The sequence below is a fragment of the Neodiprion lecontei genome, chromosome 2 (assembly GCF_021901455.1).
Source record: "Neodiprion lecontei isolate iyNeoLeco1 chromosome 2, iyNeoLeco1.1, whole genome shotgun sequence".
Lineage (NCBI taxonomy): Eukaryota > Metazoa > Arthropoda > Insecta > Hymenoptera > Diprionidae > Neodiprion > Neodiprion lecontei.
The window spans coordinates 20151692-20175774 of NC_060261.1; the positions used below are offsets into that span (position 1 = coordinate 20151692).

The following is a 24083-nucleotide window of genomic DNA, read 5'->3' on the forward strand; positions in this document are numbered from 1 at the left end:
TTCAACGGTTTTGGCTGTGTTTGTATTATAAAAATGATTTCTCCGCTAAAGAGTTGAAATCGAAGCGAACCCAAATTTCTACATGTCTTCCATATCCCGGCTTACTCGTAAAAACTTAATTGTGTCAAGAAACCGTTAAGCGAAGAGCAGAATACAAAATTGTGTCAAGTTTGACCTTTTTTTGTACTTTTCCGATCTTTTTAAAAAATTCTCATGACTTTTGGTTTCAACGGATTTGATTTATTCTAGTCTAGATTTGTTCATTAAGCCTATGGAAATCGTGTAAAAATTCTTCAAGGAATATGGGGTATTATATCGGCTTTCCACCAGTACCTCAAAGAATATGTTCATTTGCTGCTGAAATTTCATCAATTCTGGCATCAGTCACTAAATTCACTTCCATCGTAAAATGTCTATGCTTATTAAATAATGCAATTTTTTTGGGAAACATTCGTCTCATGAGATATAGTTACAATCAGCAGAAACTGTCTTATCGGAGAACAAGGATAACTCAGATGATGTAAACAAAGATTTGAAATAATGGAAATGTCAAAAGAATCATAAAATATCATCTCTTTCGTGAATTCTTTACTCCAAATAATTAATAACTATTTTGTGAATTCAGTGAATAGTTCTTTAGAATATAAGTTTCATCGGCCACATTGGATGTGAGTCAGTTTTATAATGTTTGTAAACAAAACTAAATTGCACTACGTTATCTCGTCCTCTGAGATCATCTTGTAGTAACGCCAGTTGCTTCATCATACTACAGCAAATTTAAAGAAACGAAATTTGCGCCCTCGATGGCAACAACTCCGTCATTCCTCCATGTGGTTCATTACGTTTTGCTCTGCGAACGTAACCACACGCTTTATTTCTTCGTTCGTCTTTTTAATCCCGCTGGGATGTCCGACGATCCGATGAATCACGGAACCTCGTCGACGCCGATTCGGCCGACCGAGAAGATGCTTATAGAAGCGTTAAAGTGTTTACAAAGTGAAGTTTCGGAGCTGAAGCGGTAGCGTTCGGGGTACGGACAAGGTTATCTCCGTCAACGTCGAGGAGATTCAGGTTCCAGAAGCCCCTCGACGTGCTCGGACTCTTGCTCGGGTAGTAATTGCCCCAGCCAGGACAGCTCACGTTTCCGTTCCCCATCAGAGACGCCGCTCATATTCTCGTTAGCGAGCTCGCCATGGACGACACCATCGCCATTTTCGCTCGTCTCGAATCCGCTTGCGCTCATGCAGAGAGTCTTATACCGAGCATTGCGATTCCCGTTCGAGGAACTCGCCCCACTCGAAAAGTTGAGTTCGAGACAGTTTACCAAATGATGGTGTTGATCGTCACTCGAGAGGTACGACACCTCATTGGGTAAAGTCGAGGCCCACGTCTCGCCTGAAATTCTGAAGCTAAAATCTCGTGTATAGTTATCTACAAGCCAATTAGATTTGTTACATATTCTGTTTTCTTATATGATATTCAGAATCCCGAATTGCCGTTAATTGGTGATCAGAGGCCTCTACAGACCGACTGCTCGGCCAGCCCGAAAAAGGATCCACAAATGGAAGATCTATCGAATGAGATAGCGAGTAGATTCATTGGTCAAACTCACAATCAGACGGACAGTGCACCGGGCTCGGACCTGTTCACTCCTCTGTCAGAAGCTTGGGCCAACGTTATTAGGGTCGATATTCCAAAGGATCAAAAACAGGCTGTGTTAGCGAAATTCTCCACTCCAAAGAATTTTCAACTCTCTCGGGCTCCGCCGATAAATACATGTAAGGAAATACAATCGGCATTCCTATCGTCAAAGGCTGGGATTATCATCAAGGCAGATAGTTAGGTGGAATAGAAGAACCCATTGCATCTACAGCTATCACTGTTGTCAAGATTACTCTTTCGCCATAGGTAACACTGCTTAGTTGTTTGAACCCTTCGAAGCAACAACCTTTGTTGGACCGTGTACTGTAGAAATTTCTGTTCCGTCTAAGTTGATAATTCGATCAGCAGTGAACGATTCTCGAGTGTAGACTGTATTGAATTTCTCAAAAAAGACACCAACATTGTGTTTGTTGAAGCAAAAAGAACATGACATGCTCGTGGCCAGCGATTTTCTTAAACAGAGTTTATTTTTTAAAATAAAATTATATTACCACGATTTTCCTGCGGATTCAGTGACATCCCATGTCTTTGCATATTTATGTCTTATGTCATCCCATGTCTTAGCCTTCGCAAACTCGTAAGCTAGTTTTTTTACCTCCTCCACTGTTAATCCGAAATTTTTTTTGTCGCGTAGTCGATGTAATCCCCAAGGGTCTTCTCTTCTTCTGCCGAAAACACTTTATTTGTACTAATTGATCTGTTGTAGTACACGAATTCCTTGGTGCCTGATTTTTTATGCTGTGCTAGCAGCCACGATAGCGCCAACCTTGGGACATTCCTGATTTCTGCAACCAATCTAATACTATATCCCTGATTTAGAACTAAATCCATAGCAGATATATAAGATTTTTTTGGAGACTTTAGCCCACTTTATTTTGTCCTTTTCTTCTTAGCATCTGAAAAAGCAAAATAAATCAAAGATATTAGGGCCATTCGTGTATTCATAACACAATTCAGGTTTTCCCAAGTTACAATACAAAAGTTGTTCCAAGGTACAAGCATAGTGCTCAAATACTGTAACGATAGTATACGACTTGTTGGTTAGTTTCTAAGAAAGCCTTATACATGGATATTATTCATAATAAACTGGATTACAAATTGTGATAAGCAGGTGGACTAAAAAACTAAAGTTAATGAGTGTGTTTGAAAAACCTTAGTTACATGTTTTCTTTTCTTGTGATTGGACTAGTAACTTTCTGTATGAATGGATTTACGCTGTCGAATTCACTTTCGCCTACAATGAGCGAATGAGCACCTAAGAGTATAATTCTGCAAGGGAGCAGATAATCTGTCAGTCACTATTCCCAGAATTGTGACGTCACCGAACGACTGCTGAACGCTCCATGATACGACCAACCACTTCTTATAAAAGCGCCACCGCGGAGAGGCGCTCACTTCTAGTCTGACCACCGCCGAGTTTGTTCAGCATCGAGAGTTACAAGACTCCATATTTTGGTTGAATCACAGATTGACACTGATGTGAGTACCCTCTGTTACTTTATCGCAACGAGTTCGTGCATTGTTTTTTTTAGCCGACCTGGTTTGGGTACTGTCGTCAAGGCACCTCGTCCGTGCAATCTTCCTGAGATCATTTCCTGCACCTAGTTCGTGCACTCATACAAGGCACCTAGTTCATGCAACCTTCCTGAGATCATTTCATGTGTACTATTTCCTTGAAGTCTGGATATTGTCTACTTACATTCGAAAATAACCAACTTGTGTCCACATCTCTAGACGAACCTCCTCCAACAACAACGAACTAACACTGTTTCTTTACTTTTCAGATTCTTCCAATACCGACCTACTCACGCTACGTTATAACACCACTCTTACTCTTCCAATTGCATTAATTGTATTATCGTATGTCAGTTATTATAATTCTCTTGACAATATATCTTTTATTCTCACAGACTGAGGTTTGGCCACAGACCCGAACCATCCGAGTCAACCTCTCATTTCAAACAGACTGTAATTTGAAAGAAAAGATAGTAGTTATCATTTACTCGGCTACTCAATTTTCAAACTTACCTTGATTCATGGCTAACGAAATTACTCATTTTGGGTAAACTGTAGGAGGTGACATTTCTCGGACATTATGAGAAGTACCTTAAGGTTTTTCCGAATTCTTAACCACATAACGAAACTAAAATGCTCTCCCAAGGGCCAAGGTACAAGAGCTTCCCTTACACCTCTTCTAGTAATTTTGTTCGACGTATTCATTTCAAACGAAAATCACGAACATTGCCATGTGGCAACTGTTCTATCAATCTCATCATTCTTACAAAATAATCTCATGATTATGTCACCTGGGCACCGATATGAGACGTTCAGTGAATAAATTTATAATAATTAGCCATTTATATTTTCGTATTCGTAACAGGTATATGCCCACAGTGGAACAAGATTTTCCACGTAATCCGGTAAATGCAATAATTGATGAACATCAATCGAATTGAATTTCATATCATATAGTACTGAAAATTCTGTGACAAATTTATGTAATAAGTAGCGAGCAACTGCGATCATATGGGGTGTTATTATATTGAATTTAAGAATCGAAAATGCTATTCCTATAATAAGACGTTGTGTTTAAAATAATTTTGTTGAAGTACACTATGCAAAATGGGAATGGAATAGTAAAAGAACCACATTTTTATCTCTAAAGCTTTCAATTGGACTAAATCGAATACAGTAGGCGGCATACGGTGCACAAATTTGGCAGGCGTAATTGTTTTTAATATTTCATAGACAATATTGATGAGAGGATATAACGAAAATGGATATGGACAGTAGTTACAATTAACGTCAAATATCTAAGACAGTAATTTTTTATCAACACCACCAACACAACGCATTCGATCGACAGCCACGCATTTCATGAAATCCGGCATTATTATTGAAAGAGTGCTGAGGCCTTTTACACCCATTGCTGGTCCATCGGTGATGTGTCTGTATATCTTAAAGCGTCTTGCCATGTTCTCAACAATTTTTCATTGTCACACACAATGTATGCATGTACAATACCACTTGATGGTAATGCAACGTTATTGTCTTTGCACAAACAAATCGGCCAGCCATAATTGCGGTTGAATTGTACAAAATTCAAACATTCGCATTTAGCAGGTGAATTGCAAGTCCCCATTGGCATGATAACTTTTACATTTAATGTGACATTCTCTTTAGCCATATGTATTTTAATACTGGAAGCAATTCTTTGAAAATGAATAAAAAGTGTGCTGAAATAGATTCATAGTCGGCTTAATTTCTATCACCGTACCACATCCCAGCAAGTAAAGTATTTTCTCTAACTTTTTTCCGTGAATGCTAGTTCATTGATACGTAATTATAACTGATAAATGCTCATTTTCAATGATTTGAACACGGGTACACTGATCTGCGAGAAACCCGTTATTCATCCATGCTTTACATACAATTCCGTCATGCAGATCAGATAAGCTACTCGCTTGCTGTGCTGGACTTCAAAATTGATGTTGCAAGCAATTGCAAGATTCGTCTCACTTATACATCTGCTTTAATTGATTGAGAAAAGGTAGTTCGACAAAAAATGAATTTTTTCTGAGGATAAGACGGACAGACATTCTCAGCATTTTTTAGTTCACGTACAAAAATAGCACAGTAATAATTTATTTATTTATTTATTATTTAACTGGTTTACAGGCATAAGATCGGCCTTTAAAGTGTTTATACTTTGAATAATGTTTCTCAACCGTCACCTCGCCGAGAGAAAAATATTGTCGAAATTTTATAAGGTATTTTTTCAAGTCCTCATTTAGGCAAGAGAGGTTGATAGCCGCAATCATATCTGTGACTCAATATGATATTGTCAAAATAAACAACATGCTATCGGTAACTGTTATTGGAGCTGCTTGATATAACGGTTGATTATCTTCATTTACCCTATCGATACCTGCTTCGTTATCTTTTTCGCATTTTTCACTATCTTCATCGTTAATTTCTTCATCACTACTTTCATCGTTACTATGTTTTTCATCTTTTGAAGAACTGGAATTATGACTTCTGTTTTAATTCCAATCTTGAATATTCGCAAACGGGTCTACCTCACTGTCTTCATCTTCACCAAGATGTACTTACACCCCTTCCGCTACATTTCCTGTGTAACAAGAAATTAGATGTCAAGATTTTTCGCAGAAAACTGAGAATGACATTGAAGAATGATTGCTTCAATCAAAGTTGAAAATTATTCTTTATTGGCTTACTAATGTTCATATCTGTCATGTACTCCCACATTGATGTGATGTTGGACATTTTGCTCGAGTCTTCTATGCTCGTTTTTTTCTCGATGATATTCATTCAGTATGTGCCTATACATTCAAAAAAATTTGATAATGAAGTACCAAGAACCTATCCATTGTCATTCAATGCAAATATCCTGATTGTTCAGTTTTATTTACCTGAAAAAGTCACAATCAAAAATACTTACCCGTTCCGGGTATGCGTAAAGGTCTCACATGTGGTTCTACATTTGTTTGGAAACTCCTAAATCTGTCAATTTTTCTCCTTTTACTAATTTCGTCCAAGAATTGTTTCGACGTTTTTATTTGCAATTCACCTGGACATATATTGACAAAGAGATGTTATGAAATTTGTATTTCTTGAAGTTTTCTCTAAGTTCTGCACATACCATAATAATACACAGCTTACGCTACGTTACGTTAAACACAGACGGCTTGTGTCAACAGCATGTCTCAAGTAACTATCTGAGTTAATTAATAACGTTTCGCGTTATTTTATAATAAGTGATATATTATTGTTTTTTTTTTTTTTTTGTTTTTCTTGCACAGGCATAAAAAAGTCACTTTTTGACGCCCGTTTTTGATCCGTAAAGTGTGATCCGCAATATAGCTATGGTAATTTCGGAACTGTTTTATAAAGTCTTTAGGCGGCAGTTTCTACGCGCTGTTTACAGTTTATAAAGTATAAAGATACTTTATACGACAGTTCTGACTCCTGTTGCGCGGGTCGACGCTCGAATCTCAATTTGCATTCAAGTTATTTTTCATGCTGTGCCGGAAAATAGTGTCGTATGGGACGCACCTGTAAATTTTTTACGGCTTGAATAATGAAATTATTATCCTTGCCCTAAAAACACCTACTTAACTGGCAGCCACCAAAAGTACTATTGTTCGCGAAATTATTTTTCTGGGTCTGACTTATTCAATTTACAACTAACGATATTTTTGGAGTATTGAGATATCAAATAGTTACGTAGTATACCAAAGAACCGCCAGTTGGACGCTTTTAATATGGCTGCCTCCGTCATAATACACTTGCATGGAGCCTAGAGTAAAGGAGCCCGAACGCTGTATTGCGGACTTGGGCTATGAAAGCAGTGAAAATATTTACTGAAATACTCGCCGGCGTTGCTGTACCCAAGACAGGATGACAGAGACGGAATGAGAAAAGACAGAGAAGAGAATATTCATATTCGTAGCGCAGTTATACGTAAACAGATGAGAAAAACAGTAAATTGTTCGTTTGTCGATTAATTCTGTCATCATGCATTTGTTAACTAGATAATATTTTTGGGAATAATTCAAAGTCGAGTTGACCTACACCCTAGAAATATTTATTAATAAACATTATTTTCCTATTATCGTGCGCAAGGTTCGATTTTGCGCATGCATTTGCGTTCACAAAGTACCACTTTCCCACACGTTGACAAGAGCGTGCGGGAATGCAACTGAGCGAACGGGGATGTAGCTAAGCGTGCGGGAATCCGGTGAGCGTGCGGGAATGTATAAGAGTATACGAGCGGTTCCAAGGTATATACGCGCGCGCCATCTCTGGGGCACTCTCTTCGCATCAACACGTACGAGCGATACTTTGACGTTCGTTGTCCGTATTAAGAAAACGGCAGAATACAAAACACAGAACGCACGTTTTGACAGGTTCATTCCAGACGACAAAGATGTAAACAAACCGGCGCGCTGAGCTGAGAGCTGAGCGCCGCGCCGGTTTGTTTACATCTTTAAAACGTGCGTTCTGTGTTTTGTATTCTGCCGTTTTCTTAATACGGACAACGAACGTTATAGTAGGGGAGCCCACGATGCTAAATGGGGATTTACTCGAGCGTCGTAAAGATCTATTGGGTTGCAAAGCTTAGATGATAAGAAGAAAAAAATGTTATATGATATATACCTTTACATCGGTGGGGGAAGCGGATATAGATTTTTAAATATGTAAAAAAAAACTGTTGCATGGACATCCTCGAGCGCGTCAGATATTGATAGCATCAATGCCCTACGTATTTTTAATAATGTACGTATATTAATCTGATCGTTTGCATGATGCGGGTGGTTGTATGTAAGGGTTGAAAATGAAAAAAAAAAAAATTTAATCGAGCGCGTCAGATTTTCTAAGGGAGTGTTAAGTGCACCAAAAAAAAGCTCTCATTCACTAATCTGACGATTTCGATGGGACGCAAACTCGCGGCCATTTTCATAATGTGCAAAAAAAATTCGCCATTTTGAAATACTCAAGCGCGTCAGATTAAGATATATATAGTTCATGTTTATGTTCTAAACGTACTGTCTCATAAACTGACGATTATCTAGAGGGATTCGACTGATCTGACAAAAAAAAATTAGAAAAACGGTTCACCTTAAAGGCCATCCCTGCAACTTCCCGCTAATTCCATTCCTGGGCGCTTAAAATTGTACTTATGACATTTTTGAGCTCAAAATATAATTTATGTGATATTTTGAGCTCGCTGAGTTCAAAGAAATAATATTTCTATGCATTTGAGCTCTCTCAGCTCGAAAGTCTGATAGAAGTTTCATAGAATACTATTTTTGGAATTTTCAAACCGCAATAACTTTTGAATGGATGAACCAATTTTCACGCGGTTGGCACCATTCGACGCAGTTTTATCATCCTCATAAGTGATTTTCAGGGTTTCATTGATCGAACCGAAAATTCCGGAGTAATCCCGAAAAAACACTTTTTTCGGTTTTCTTTCGTTCACGATATCTCTCGAACGAATCAACCGATTTTGACCAGCTTGGTGGCAATCGACGTGGTTTTTTGATATTAAGAGCTGATTAGTTTTTGGAATCGATCGGTAGAGCCGTTTAAAAGTTATTCCAAAAAAACCACTTTCAAGAAAAATTTTTTTTTCATTTTTTTAAATCATTGAACTTAATTAGTTGAAAAGCTCAGGAAATAGCATGCATATAAATAAGTGTATGCTTTTTTAGTAGAATACATGTATTTTAGTAGAATACATGTATAAACTTTAATTCACACAAATAATATTAAAATAGCAAGAAAAGCCAAAACGTTGGAAACACGTTGTAAACAGTATGCCACGAACGAGTGTTTATGATCAGTTGTGATGACGTCATGGCAGCAGAAACCAGAGTGGGGACGGAGTGAGAGAGTAATAGATAGAGAAAGAGTGAGAGAGGAATAGAAACGCGAAGAAGGAAATGTAGGCATCACGCAGCTGCATGCATTTAACTTTATCGACGAATTTTTGTTATTTCGGCTTGCGGAAATCGTCAGATTATATATTTTTCATTATTCTTGAATTATTTCCTTCAAAATAAAAAAAAATTTAGCTACGCTCGAGAATGTCGAGATAACGTTTTTTTTTACAACTTTGTTGCCCTCCCCTCTCTTTACGTCACTCTCAAATTGTCAGATTAGTGGAATATATACTTTTTAGGATGTAATTAACTCACCCTACCTTAATCTGACGCGCTCGAGAATTTCTGATGGTCAATTTTTTTTTACTAATCTGATCCTGTATCCTTCACGGGCGGCCTTATATATGGGCCTCATGTTTCGTGGAGGTACTTAACCGGGTACAAGGTATCCCCCTGTATATTAATCTGCCGCGCTTTAGTAAATCCCGAAATCCCCGCTTGGGCTCCCCTACTATTAAAGTATCAGTCACTTTGCATCAGCTCTTCAGAAAGAATAAGTAAAGTGGGAGGGAATAACTATGAATAATATACAAAGTGATACGGATAGCGAGGCACCAAAAACCATTAAAAATGTTATAGATATAACCACATCAGAGTCATTAAAAAATATACCGTGTCATTTTGTAAATTGTAACGTTACGATAAATATTAATAATAATTGAAAATAATAAATAAATCAGATTTTTCTTAAATTAATAAATTTATAACAGTTCTATAATTTGTTTTTTTGGGGCGGGGGAGCTTCGGCCCACCGACCCCCCTGTCCCAGCGCCCCAACGCCACCGTTCTATACGTTTCAATTATTCAAAATAATTGTAGTGGTCGAACTTTGCGCAACTTAATAGGAAAAATAGTATACGATACTCGCTTCGCTCTTGCGGGAACGACCTACTTTGCGCACTCGTATAGTAATGTACTATTTTATACAATACGGGTCAAATCCAAACGAATTAAAAACAACAAAAAAAAGTGCGAATATTTATTATTTAGTGCACAATAGGAATGTGCTTTTTCACACAGATTAACATTATTATTTACTGCACAATAGGAATGTGTTTTTTCGTACAGATAGGAAACATAAACATTTCAAACAACCAAACAAACATTTTTTAACAATAAATAATATGATTAATGCGATAAACTGCGGAACTGTGAAAATAAATCGATTTTTACCTATCGAAGTTCATCCGAGAGCGAAATTTTCATCGCAGACCTTCGACAATTAACGCATTATCATAAATTGTCCAGCTCCGGATGGCCCGACGAACTCAATTGTTCTTCAAGCCGACGCGATGACACTGATGTTTCCTCGGTGAATAATTTATATGGAGCATTCCACCCGAATTCGACCAGGCTCCGACCCTCACCCTTTCCGATTCGACTCAAAATTAGACACTGTCCAAGGACTTCGCTCCGACGTTGTTGCATATTTTACAGACAGCAAAAATTTTATTGTAATTATTATGAAGATACAGGTAAAAACAAAGCGGGTCAAAATTTTATATACGCCAAGTCATTGAACAAACATATTTTTTCGATCATCAAAAATTGGTATGCAATAACCTAATATTTCGTAAAGAAATTATACGCGTTGACTCATTTAACAAAGAGAAAAAATTGTGACCGGAAATTTACCTTTGGTACCTTGAAGACAGACAGCTGCCATCGTCCTAAGCGCTCGCAGTTTGTTCTGCTGGCATCTCGCTCAGTTCGGCAGCCTGGGTAAAAACAATATTTCCCCATTGTGCACTCCGGTACCAGAAATAAACTAAAAATAAAATTTGTGATTACACATGACAATATACGAATTTTAACCTCACTTTCATGTTCGTTTTATTCAATCTGTAAATTACAATTTAATAAAGTATTGAAAATAGCATATGTATTTAAAAAATACCATTCTCTCACCTGCTTGGATATAATGTGGGGCAATCACTCACTACACCTTACGACGCTGATTTTTATCACAATAAAAAAATCTTTGCAAAACTTGTTTATACGTGCGAAGACGAAAAGCCAAGAATGACGTGTAAATCACGGTCGTATACACGCAAACCCGTCCCCTATCTTAGCAGCACTGGCGCTTCCCGTGGCTGCATTTTGAACCCAAATTTTCACCACTTTAAGGGTACACGTTTATAATACTTTTCCTATAGGCATTCGGGCTCTTTTACTCTAGGCTCCGGTACACTTGTATCCGCCATGTAAACAATCGGTGCAAGCATCGATCACAATATCAGTGTCAGTAATATTCTCGAACTGCTGGACTTCAAATTAAAAGTTACGTAATGGGTCGTGGAAAAAAGTACGTGCCCTGGTGTGGTGGGTAGCCTGTGCGCATAAAGACATTAATTGGACTGTCTTTCCTGAATCACAACGAGAGATTAAGGCAGTTCCTGTTCTGCGCTAAAAACATAGCAAAACAGGCAAATATATGAAAGTTAATGCAAAAATATTCGCAATCAGCAGTAAGTCTAGTTAAAACACTACATATATATCTTCCGAGTAGTAGGTTGTATGCCTTGCGTGAGTTGTTCAGAGTGATCTGGATTTCGTTGATGCCGTTGCCCGCGTCCCCCCTGGGGCGCCTTACGCTCTTGATGTGATGGTTGGTGGCGTGCCCTCCGCTACGCCGTTGTCAATGTTGGTGTCGGAGGCTAGGCATAATGAGCAGGGTTGCTGTTCCGGGCCTCCTCCTTGCCATTGTTCGGAATTGCTGCCTGCTGACGTTACGGGTAGAATGGATTACCCATTTTGGCGCCCTGCAGCTTGTCCAGGCACTCAATACAGCCATCCATCTCCGTCCCCATCTTCATGCTGTCCCCGTAGCTGTTGTCTTCCCCGTCCGCCCTTTCTGATGGTCGAGCAACCACCAGTTCGAATGTACGATATCCTGCCTCGGTCTCCCACTGTCGCTGTCTCCCTTTCCTGTTTTTCCTCGGCTTCGTCCCCCCACCGTTGGCGCTGTTACTTCTGCGCTGTAGTTTTTGAGGCTTTGCTTCTTTTTCGCGGTGACTGCGGCCTCACCTCCGGCAGTAATGTTTGCTGCGGTTGTGGTTATTGTTGTAGCTGTTGTTGTTGTCGTTGTCGTCGTCGTTGCTGTTGTTGTTGTCGTTGTTGTTGGTGTTGGTGCTGCTGCTGCTGCTGCTGATGTCGTTGTTGCATGTTTTTGAGGCTTTCAATGAGGGCTTTCTTCGTTTTTGACGTAACCCTGACTGTGGCCGCCTTCTCTTCCCAAGGGTATTTGTACATCGAGACACAATGTACCGGGTCCTCAATTTCCGATCTTCCCGTTGCCACCCCAACTGCTGCTACTAGTTCCTATCCGGTGGCCACGGCATCCAGTCTCCTTATTTTTAATGTTTCCGTCTCCGATAGTTTTACCACTTTGGCGTCCCACCCCCATGGCTACTTGTAGTTTCCTAGCCCAGGTTTCGGCATCCTCCAGTCTACCGACTTGGAGGAACATCGCCCCGGCCCTGGTTTTGCGTATTTAAAAAACGCCGCTCACAGGCGCGTCCGTCGAGACATCTTGGGCGCTTGCTACCATCTCGGTGTACTGCCTTTCCGGGTGGCTGACAAGGACCGCGTGCTCGCACCTCCTCTTGTGCCACCTGTTGATTTGGTTCGGAATTCGCATTCATGGCTCCTGGTCCGATAGCATTGATGTCCTCTTGTTTTCCGGTGCTTTTTCCATCTTTGCCGTTTCATTTTGCTCCCTCGTTTCCACCCGTTGCGTCCAAGCTTCTCTTGTGGGGGGGGGGGGGGGGGGGGGGCGGAAGATTCCGGGCACCGATTCAGCTACACAGTGGCGCAGTGAGTGTGCTCCTTCTCGCTTCTTCGAGTATTCTGGTCTCGTTCGTCTGATTGCCTTTGTCTGCCATAATTGGCCTACGATTTTTGTCTGAGCTGACAATTTTGTGCCGCTGTATCTACACCTGCGCGCCCCGCTCGAATATAGGAGGCTGTGCGCTGCAGTTCTAGCCATGCCTGTCCTGCGCTGTCGCGTGCACGTCGGGCGTTATTCTGTTCAGTGGTAGGTCCGTTGCTGGCGGCTGTTTGCCCCGCCTCCTTCTTCCCTTCCACCTCCTGGAATTCTTCTGCGTCCATTTGCCTCACCCCGCTTTGGGCACAGCTTATCTATGTGTTCCGGAGTACTGTGTAGGTAGCACGCCTGTTCTCCGTCCTTCAGCTGGCAGTCCACCATACGATGCTCCCTGGAATCGCAGCGGAAATACTCGCTGACGTCCACGAACTCCCTTGTTTGGCGCCTGGCCCGGCCGATCTGCATCGTGCCGTCCCCCACGCACGCTGCTGCTGCACGCGTTGGCATTTCGGCACATATTGTTGGCGTCCCTGGTCTGACCTGTATCTTGAACACTATTTTTATACTGCGTGTTTCCGCGTATTTACTAAGCGCTTCGATGACCTCCTCGTCCGTCCTTGGGTCGTGCAGGCCCCTTATGTGTATTTTCTTCATCCTTGGAACTGGCACCTCTGCATTCCTTTCGCATGCTGCCATGGTCTGCTGCACCAGTTACCCCGCCTATTCTTCCGTACGGATCATGGCAATGACATCCTCTGAGGCGGCAGCCTTGCTATGCCCGTTTGGTCGAGCTTTTCTGCTAGTATGGTCCCTCTGAGTGCAGCAAGGGTTTCCGCGAATCGTTCACCCTTCTTGGCTCTGATACGCACAGCTCTGCGCCCGCCGATTGTTGACAGCTGCCCGTCTGTGGGAACCTAAACTTACCTAGTCTAACTTAACCTAACGCATATAAACAGCAATGTAGTGGAGCAAGACGACGTGTGGATGACGTGGTAGCGGGGGCAAGATGGCGGGGCAAAATGGTGCATCAGGATGATGGGGTGGTGTTGGGACGAAATATTAGGGGAATATATCGTTTCAAAATAATAGTGAGATACCTTGGATACATTATTAATAACCGTAAATAATTAATCAAGTAGGCTAGAAATGCTGATGATCCATAAACTTTTCCGCAAATTGTTTACCTCATATATGTATATTTTCATTCAGAGAAAGCACTACATACATAAGTCATGACAGCGAAGGGTGGGGGAATACGATTAGGATAACTTGAATAAACATAGTGTTTAGAAATAACGGCAAGATATTTCAAATATAAAACGTGAATGTACAATGGTAAGAATTTATTATGGGGGAGGATGTGGTTGGTATATAAATCGCGATCTTATATACCGTACAACTCATGACTTTATTTTTCTATCTACAAACGTAAGATTGGTGTCCAAACGCACCCCAGGCCTTACTGGATCATAAAACCGGTCCTATGCAGACAAACAGACTTTCTCATCTATGGTTTTCTTCTTTTATTTATAAGGAAGATGATGGCGCACGAGAAATCTAATTTCATTTACATTTAGTAACTGAAGAACTAATTTGAAGACTGAAAACCGCATAGCGATATCGGCGCTGAGCGTAGATCAAAGTTCATGTAGGGCGGTTCGGACCCCAGTCATGAGTTCTGGGGTTACACAAGCCATACTATTCTCATAGGTCTTTTGTCGGGAACTTCCATATCCCTCGTGTGTAAAATTTGTGAAATTTTTATCGAACATGATCGATCTCAACAAAATGAACCTCGTTAGTCACGTGGAGACTCTACCAAGCAGGCGGATGGCAGATCTGGAAGTTGGGGAGCAGTATAACGAGTAAGACGCATCAACACTAAGTACGGTTCCAGTATTCTGCCTGCGCTTAACAAACAATTCAAAATCTTCCTACTACCAAAAATTGTAACTTATATAGAACGAGAGGTGGATCAATTCGCCGAAATCCGTAAGATGATACCTGCAGATGAATTAGGCCTGAAATATCTTGGGGTTGAATATAATAAATTAGAATTCTTGTGCAACAGATGTGCAACGTCGGCCAACGCTTAAAGATATCTCCAGAATAGTATGTTTCTTTTGGGATATGTTGAGCATTAGTCGGTGTCGCTAATGGATTTGAAATTTGTATCCCCCCCACCCACTCTTCCCACTTTCGATTGAAATTCAACTTGCAATATGGAGATAATCATAGACATTCAGAGTTTCGTCAGCTCCGACGATAAATTTATACCCAAGAAACTTTGTGCCATAAACATACACACATCAAGTTTGGCGCGCATCCTCTTCAAACCACCGTAAGATTGGGCAGACCTACCGGTCGAATAAAACGCTACTAACGCTTGACTAACACAAGTCATTTTTATGGAATACCATGGAATTCTGGAATCGAACCTTATGTTGAGGCGCAGAAGGTTGTAAAAAAGGTTGGTAAATTCAATAAATGCATTCTACGTATACATTAAAGGGTACGAGAAGAAATGGAGGCTTAGAAAGATCAGTGACGATGCAAAACCAATAATAAACATGGAAGATTTGCACATCCCTCCCCATTAGTGAAGAAACTGCAATATAAGGAAGTGGCGGGTTGTCGCGACGATTATCACGAATACGTTTGCATAGGATACAACTGTGCTTTCAAAAATGTTCAGCGGTGGTCTGTGAACGAGTGCACTGGGTCTCTCGCGAAATTGTTCTGGCTATACAACGAATTGGGCGGTTTAAAGGAAATGAGGGCTGAAAATATTGCCAATTTACTGAAAGGAATTCATCCTTACGTTCGCATCAAACTCTATTAGTGAGATGTGGGATAAACTGTCTGAGAATACGCAAATGGAGGGTTACATCGCCAGCCACCGTACATGTCTCCAACATTCTAATTCAACTGTTCCCGACAGAGATACATTCGACGGTTTAATTCCCTAGTTGAAGACTGTCTATAATGTAGTTTAAACCCAAAATATGTATTGTAACGTGGCATTTTTGATGCCCGTTACAAGGGGCTCCTTGAACCCTGGGCGGAACCAAAATTTAGGAATTTCCGAAATTGAGTCGCGAAGTTTTTGCAAAAAAGCGCCAGGACTAGAGTCACGCATCCGAAACTACGAGAGGGGACACCTTAGCGAATAGCGTGAGGTATTCCAGGTTTTTTTTTTTGTTTTGTTTTTTTTATTTTTCGAGCTACAACGGCATCAGGCAAGAAGTCGACACCGAATTCGAGGAAATTGCGAAGTGGCGGACTAGCGACAATTTCGAAGGAAGGATGTCGAGGCTGCGGAGGGGGAGCCGACGCAGATCCCCGCATCGCGGGAATCCAAGGCGAACGCGATTCCCGCTGGCGGCCGGCGCGCCGCAGCCTCTCCCCCTTCACCCCGCCAACAATTGACCAGCGAACTTGCGACGGACCGACTAGCGACGAGGGAGCACCACGCTCACCGCCAAGACGTCATGGAGCTGCGCGGAGGACGAGATTGCGACCTAGCTTTAAGTTCTGCGCAGCGATGCTATCGAAGGTGCGCGTCGAGTTGCGCGATCGACGAAATCGATGACGGATCGATTATTGCGTATTCTTGTGTGTATGAAGTCACGTGTGGGATGGCGTATCGAGATCCGTGTTGCGGCAGGTAGTAGGTTTTTGAAACCACTCTAGTTGTGGCGGTCGTGATAAGTAGTCACGTTTTAGGGAGTTTCGCGAAGTAATGGAGTCGCCCAAAAATCGCGAGGGGAATGGAAAGGGGGTTGCAAGGATGTAGAAGGTAAGCGCTGCTTCTATCCCCGCGATTGAATTTCGAGCATAATTGCGAAAAGGCTTGCCGAGTACCGGATAGTCGTTTTGGATTTGCGTTGTAGAGAAGTACTCGAAATTCTTTTGCCGATTCTTTTGCTTGATGACCGTAGCCTGAGTACGCGTGTTAGAGTAGAGTAAATTTTGAGTTCCTGAGAAAGTTGAGTAGAGTCACGGGTTTTAGTTGAGTCTTTTTCGTTAGTGAAATCAAGTATAGCCGAATTTCGCTGTACCGGGTCGAGCCGCGTTATCGTTTTTTTTTTAAGTGTCACCTCTCGAGTAGGTCGGGAAGTGCCGAATTGGAGTGCTCAGATTAGCGGGTAACGTTTTGGAGGATTTTGAAAAGATTTGATTTCGGATGCGTTGCTATTGCGTATAGTTTAGGTTACGCTTAGTTGCGCCTGCATTGAGTTCCGTACCCGTTAGTTAAGATAATGTAGATTGAGTTGCGTTACCTTGAGCTTGTGTTTAGTTGAACTTAAATGTAGTGGTGCTTGCGCTTAGTTAAGTTGTCGTTTAGTTAAGATAGTGTTTAGTCGAGTTGAGGTGATGTATAGTCGAAATTGCCGTTGCGTTGAGCAGCAGTTGAGACGAGAAGTTTGAACATTGAGTTTGGTTGCGTTTAAAATATAGTAACGTTTGCGGATTCGTTTAGATTTAGGGCAGCTCGCGGTAGCGTCGAAGCTCCGAGTCGGGTGAGATCTCGAGTGAGATTGAGGACGCCGTCTGTTCGGTAGCCCGACGGCGCACCGTCGAATAATTAGTTTTAGTTTCGTTTCGAGCAATATCCGCCATGGATAACAAATGGCGAATTTGCAAATTGAGAATTGCGTATGAGGATTTTGTGATCGTTGAGTGACGTTTTAGTTAGGGAGCTGCGAGCTCATTAGAGTAAGAAATAGAGTAGGTTACGTGTAATTTTCTGTTTAAATTTAGGCTCGCGATGAGCGATTTTTGGATTACATTTTTTATTTTGTATCACCGCTATTGAGAAATATAAGATTTTATTTTACTTTTGTTAAATAGCGTGTGTATTTCGAGTGTCTCTCTCTCTCTCTCCAAAAATTACCCCTCCCCTCTCCGCGGTACTGAGCTATCGAGCATATGCCCGAGGAACAGCGCATTAATGATTTCGAGGCGTGTTAATCACGCCAGGCGCCCAACACAACTTCGCGATATTGTTTTAGATCCAGGGTACATCGTGGACGCCAAATTATTGTGCACGCGGTAAGTTCTCGGTCATTTTCTCCGAGTGACCGAGGAGCGGGAAAAATCCATGTCACAGTATATATTACGTGTAGAAAGAAATACTGACGGAATTTCATACAATTATACTGTAACGGGTGCGGTTAATCTTGGGCCACAGTATATGTGATAAACCCGTTATTAGTGTATTTTTCGGCAAATTTAATAGATTTATAAGGAACCCCCTCCGATGGGTAAAAGCTGGATCAGCTTATAAGACCCAAAAACCCTTGATATTCGAACTATACGGACTTAGGTATCGCCAAAGCTGCCTAGGAATATGAACAAGCACCTCCGCCGTTGCTCCCTCTGGAAAGACAAGGGCTTCTTTGGCCGTTGCTTTCAGCTAGAGACAAGTGAGAGAGGCGTATGACACCTGTTCGGAGATACGGGCTAACCAGTACTCCCTTCTAATTGCGAATTCGGAATAAACAGAGTCGCCTGCCTATATTTTGTTATGGGTTATTGACCCAAAACACCGCTAATCTTTCAGACCAGGGAAATCCTTGGCTGACTGTTGATTTTATTTGCCTCCCTTTTTCAAGATAAAGTTATATATTCGAGGAATGCGTTGACAGCGATACAGACGAGTGCATGTTTAACTATAACATAAGTTTAATAGCGATTAATCCAAGTACAAAGGTCTTTATCTGAAGATAAATTATAGGTTTTACAAAATATAACCGTGGAGAAATAAAATAAAAAAATAAAATTGAAGAAATAATAATTTCAACAGAATTCGTTGGTTCTGCTCCTTAATCTCCCTACAGCTCAAACATTAAATACGCGGCTCTACTCAATATTTCCTCTAGAGGTCCCGGGCTATCGTGGACTCTAATTTTGATACTCTTCGCTATGATTTGGAATAAGCTCCATGCTTGAATTTCCTTTCTCAACCTCGTAAAACTAAATTCGATAACGCTCTCTAGATGAGAAACGCCTCATTACAAACTGACGCAGCTCGGCGTTGTGCCAGACAACTGGTAACCACTCTTCGTGGTGCGCCAATTTTATACTCTTCCGGAGCTGTTGTTGGATGATCCTGTCGACGTCATTTCCCTATTTGTGTGTCCCGTTGTGGGTCGTCGTCCTGATATGCGTTGGTCAGCGTCCGTCGTCCGTGTTCATTATTTTGGATGCTAGCAGGTCACGGTCGCTATCGATGGTGGTCTTGATCAGCTGTCTGTGTCACTTGTTGACATGTTTTGCGTATGTCACGGTCACCGTTGGTATTGGTGCGATTTTGAACAGCTGTCCGTTACAATATATATATTTATATTCACATTACAATTATAAATAGTTTCAAGTAATGTTAACTATAAATGTAATCCTTTTATATATTTGTACAAATGAATCTAAAATATCTACAAAGGTATATATAGTTGAAGATAGCATCTGCAAAAATGAAAAAAATAAAATAGACATAAATCACACTTTATTGATTGTTAAAGTAGTATTATTTCATTGTATTGTTATACTACACACCATTCAAACTTCTCACTTTAACTCCAAATTTCACATTAATAGCCACATACAAACGTCACATGCGTGCACATGTCAACAAGCTTCACACGCAGTCAAAATATGTGCTATCGCGATGAACTTTCAAATATGTAAATATATTCAAAGGCACACGAGAACAAACAATTTTCGAAATACAGGTGATGAGAGAAATTAATGACATTTAGTCGGAGCGGCTAGGTGGTCTAGTGGAGTAAGTCTCCAGTAAAGCATCTCTAGATACCAGGTTCAATTCCTGGTTATTCGATTGATTATGTTGTTTGCACACATGGCCACGCGGATCACATAGGAAATAATAATTTATTTCTCAATGCAGAACACATTGTTGGCTACGGTGTTCACCAAGGGACTATTTTTTATGAGAAGCAGCTTCAGGACGAAGATTACCAACTCTGCAATGGAGTCAGTATTACCGCAACACCTGGGCACACTTACGAGGATGTCACAGTTTTAGTAGAAGCTGGTACAGGGAGGGAGTCTGTCAAGTATGCTATAACAGGTGACTTGTTTGAGAAGGAAGAAGACGTCGCAGATCCGTCATTGTGGAAAGAAGTTGGTACCTTTGCACTCCGGAAAATTCAGACTTCCTCACGTTTGCGAATAATGAAATATGCTGATTACATTATCCCCGGCCACGGCCCAATGTTCCGAACCAATGACGCTCTAATTCGTTTGTTGGAAAACCAGACAGACGGAGAATGATCGCTTAGCGGATTTTCGAAGAATTTCCAGAGATCTGTGAAGCAAGTTTTCGTAAAAACTATTAGGAGAATAACGTTTTATTCATTATTGTCTAATCCTGGTCGTTAATTTTTCAACTCATCAGAAAATTTCGAAATTGGTCTCTTCAATTATAACTCCAAAGTTGAATTTTCAAAATGTTTTAAAAGTTTTCAGAAGTTTTTGTGCAACATTTTTGACGCAAAACCATTCGATAATTATTTAATATCGAGTTTACAATACAAATATATGTTGTTGGAAAAATGAGTGATTTCATCCTTTGTAACATTACCCTCCTTCAGGAAAAGAGTCATCCTGAATCACACAAATTAAAATAACTGTATAGGTGATCCAGTAGTCAGTACTCGAAGCTGAGTCGGTGCAATGGCACTAAAAATTTCAAGACTCTCTTTTCTTCCATCTAGCATTTGTCCACAGGTTCAAGATAAACCATAGAAAACCTTGAGCAGATAGCTAAGCTCTCTAACAAAATCTCTGAATTCAGCGTGCTGTGTTTTCACAAAGTAAGTGTTCAAAATGTGCTTCAGTGAATTTTCGTTGTGTGAATTTTCGTAAGATCGTCAACGCCGAAGAACAGCCCCGCGAAGAAAAGCCCAAAAATTCGTCCGTCAAAGGGTTAGAATGGGATAGTTGTGACCGAAGGTTCTGATCTCGTCGGGATTACCTGGAGATTGGGAACGGAAACATCGCATTCGACAGAAGTAGAAAAATCCGGCCTGGCTGAAGGTAGTAATACCAGAAGATGGCGGCAACAGGAAGATGTACTATACCCGGTATTTGGTCCAAAAGCAGCACACCCTAGATTTCGGAGGACGAATGTGAGTGTTCGTGGATCAGTCTGAATTTGAAGAAATTAGAAATTAAAGTTCTCAGAATAAAACTGAAACGATCTTAGCTCAATTAGGGTGTTACGTCCGTGAGTAGAGTTTACTCCTGAGCGGTAGGAGTAAACTGGTTGGCTTCGCTTTCACGTTCCAGGTCAACCGGAAATCAGAATGAGGATTGAATAAACTGATGTATGTTTGATAAATCGATTATATGTTTATTGCATAGAAGTTGAGATACGGGTAGGAATAAATTGTGCTGTGCTAAAGATATATAAGAAGTCCAGATGTGGAGTTGTCGAGAGTTAGAATAGGAGTGTCGCTAGAGACTTGAAACGTACGGGTGCAGAAAAAGTTTGAAGATGCTGAAGGTAGGGAATAAAATTTGATGAGTGAGCGCGATAGTGAATAGCGTGAGACTACGTAGAGATAAGAGGACAGGACAGAGACAATGAGATTCATGTAAGAACTGTGGGAGAGTTAGCGAGTAGGAAAAATAAAGAGAAGTGGTATGCTGGACGCAACACCCCCCCCCCCCCCCCCCCCGTCAGAAGGAGCATAGCGGTAGATATGGTCCTGAATATAGAAAGCAAGAAGGTGGAAATGTCATATACAATAATGAAACATGATTCCAAAGTATGTGCTTAAAATTAGTTTGACAATTTTACTTATGACAGGTAGTGTATGGTATTTATAATCTGAATATAATGTGTGTCGGTATGTATGAAAATGATAATTGGTGTGTAAATACAAGTATGTAGTCGCAGTATGAATGTAGTTTGAATATTAATTAATGCGTTTAGCAACATTAGTTGGATATTTGATGATGAGTGTTTGTAATAATAAGTTTATGTTTGAGATAGTATGGTTCATATTCTGGATTGCGTATGAGCCTGAGGCATATAGTTATAATAATATGGTTACATAATGTTGTTTGAAGCTGGGCGCCTAGGGTTAATGCGCATGGAAGCGGGTTAGTATACTTGAGATTAATCAACAATGTTTTCTTTAATTTGCCGGGTCGTAAGTTTTTTTTTTATGAGATATAGAGTTTGACCTATTCGTACAATGATATCGGTTATGAGTGTAGGTATATTTTGGGCTAATTGTAAACTAAGGGTATGAGATCGTAATTACAATAATGAAAATGCGATAATGTACACAAGCATATATTTTACTTACATCTGTTTGGTAGCGCAATAGCAGATCTTGGTAGCAATATGGTAGTTGCCTATTTTTAATAAGGTTTTCGTAAGGTTTTAAGTACTGGTCGATTTAAAGGAAGTGAAGGAATTACAATTAAGAATGAATTTGTGGTTTCATTGTGGTCGGTTTTTTCTACACCGGCCCTGTAATGATATACATATTTTACTGAGTTTGCTATTAGAGGGGTTGATGTGGGATTTTACTACAGTATATGCCATTTTCAGTTTATTGAGATGGACTATTTTAGTTTAGCTTAGCGTAAGGTATATTTCGGCGTTGACGTCATCTATTATGCGTTTAATTACATACGGGCCTTTATAATGATCTTGGAATTTTGACCTTGTTTCGTTCAATAGGTAGACAGTTTGTCCTACTTCAAACCGTTGTGGGTTAATCGTTCTGTCGTAGTGTTCTTTACTTTTCTGTTAAGCTTGTTTCAGATTCAACGTGGCGCGTTTACGGATGTCTGTGAGATTCGCTATTAGATAGAGGAGGAATGTATCGTATGTATGCCTGGATGTGTTGCTTAGTATCGCATTTGTCGGTAGCTTAGCTTCCGAGCCGAAGATCAGCTGGTGAGGTGAATAATGTGTACTGTCGTGTTTCGCTGTATGATAGCAGAAAATGGCGAAACGTATGAATTTATCCCAAGCTTTACCTGCGTTGGTGTAATGTTTGATGTATTCGGTAATTACAAGGTAACTTCTTTCTAATGAGCCGTTTGATTGCGGTCTATAGGCGGTTGTTCGTAGTAGTATAATTTTAACAAGCCTGCATATTTTTTTGAAAGCGGTACTCATGAAGTTTCGTCCCTGGTCAGTGAGTATAGTTCGCGGAGATCCATAGCGCGTGATGTATTCTTTAGCTAATACTGTCCCTATCGTCTTTGCCGTAGCATCGGGAATTGGAATGGCGTCTAAGAACTTGGTCAGATTGCACTAGATCTTCAAAAGGTAGCGGTTATTCGATTTCGTGACAGAGAGTGGACCAACTGAATCTAGGGCTACTTTGTCAAAGGCCTTTGCGGGCGTGTCAGTGATTGCTATGGGTAATTTTGTTTTGATCCTGACTAGTTTTTTCCTCTGGCAACTGCCGCAAGATCTGATGATATTTTGAATTTGCTTTTTCATATTTGGCCAAAAATATTTTTCTCTTATTTTATTGAAAATTTTTGTCACGCCTTGATGTCCTCCGATCAGTGACTCGTGGTACTCTTCGATCATGTCTTCTCGTGATCGTTCGTCTGGTATAATTGCAGTATTTCTACAAAGTGTTACTCGAATGTCTGCATCCGCATAAATGTAATGAATGAGCTTTTTGAAGAAAGATCGTAGAATATCACCTACTCCCGGTCCTGACATAGGGAAAGATATTAATCAAATATTTAGTTCGGTCAAGATAATTCTCAAGTCAACTAACGTGTAGAAAATGTTGTCAAGTTTGCTCGGGTCTGATTGTCGTGATTCCACTGCAAGGGTAATGTATTTGTCGTTTTTCAACTTGGTTTTAATTACATCAGATTTTTCTGGATTCTGGTTTTCAAGGGATTCCATGTATATCAGATTTTCGTGTATCAACTGTTTTTCTAGTCCTTCTGCTCAACGACAAGCAGCTGATACGAAATGAGCGTAATTGTGGCACAACATGAGAAGTCCGTCATTAGTTTCGGTTGCGTTAGGTGTTGGTAATATGTCATTTTGATTTTGTATGAAGTAATCTGAGCAACGAAAGTTATCATTGTCAATATGGGGGCGGTCCGGA

The 24083-nt window shown here is 40.6% G+C and overlaps 1 protein-coding gene across 1 annotated transcript in view; it reads right to left on the reverse strand.

Annotated features, from left to right (window-relative positions):
• The window catches only part of LOC107225548 (sodium-dependent neutral amino acid transporter B(0)AT3), a 511620-nt gene that overhangs the window by 389011 nt on the left and 98526 nt on the right, over window positions 1-24083 (reverse strand). The window contains exons 2-4 of the mRNA XM_046730574.1: window positions 2532-2558; window positions 1613-2447; window positions 334-1395 (exon numbers count right to left, since the gene is read on the reverse strand). The gene's annotated coding sequence lies outside the window, so the exon portion shown is untranslated. The remainder of the gene's footprint in view (window positions 1-333; window positions 1396-1612; window positions 2448-2531; window positions 2559-24083) is intronic.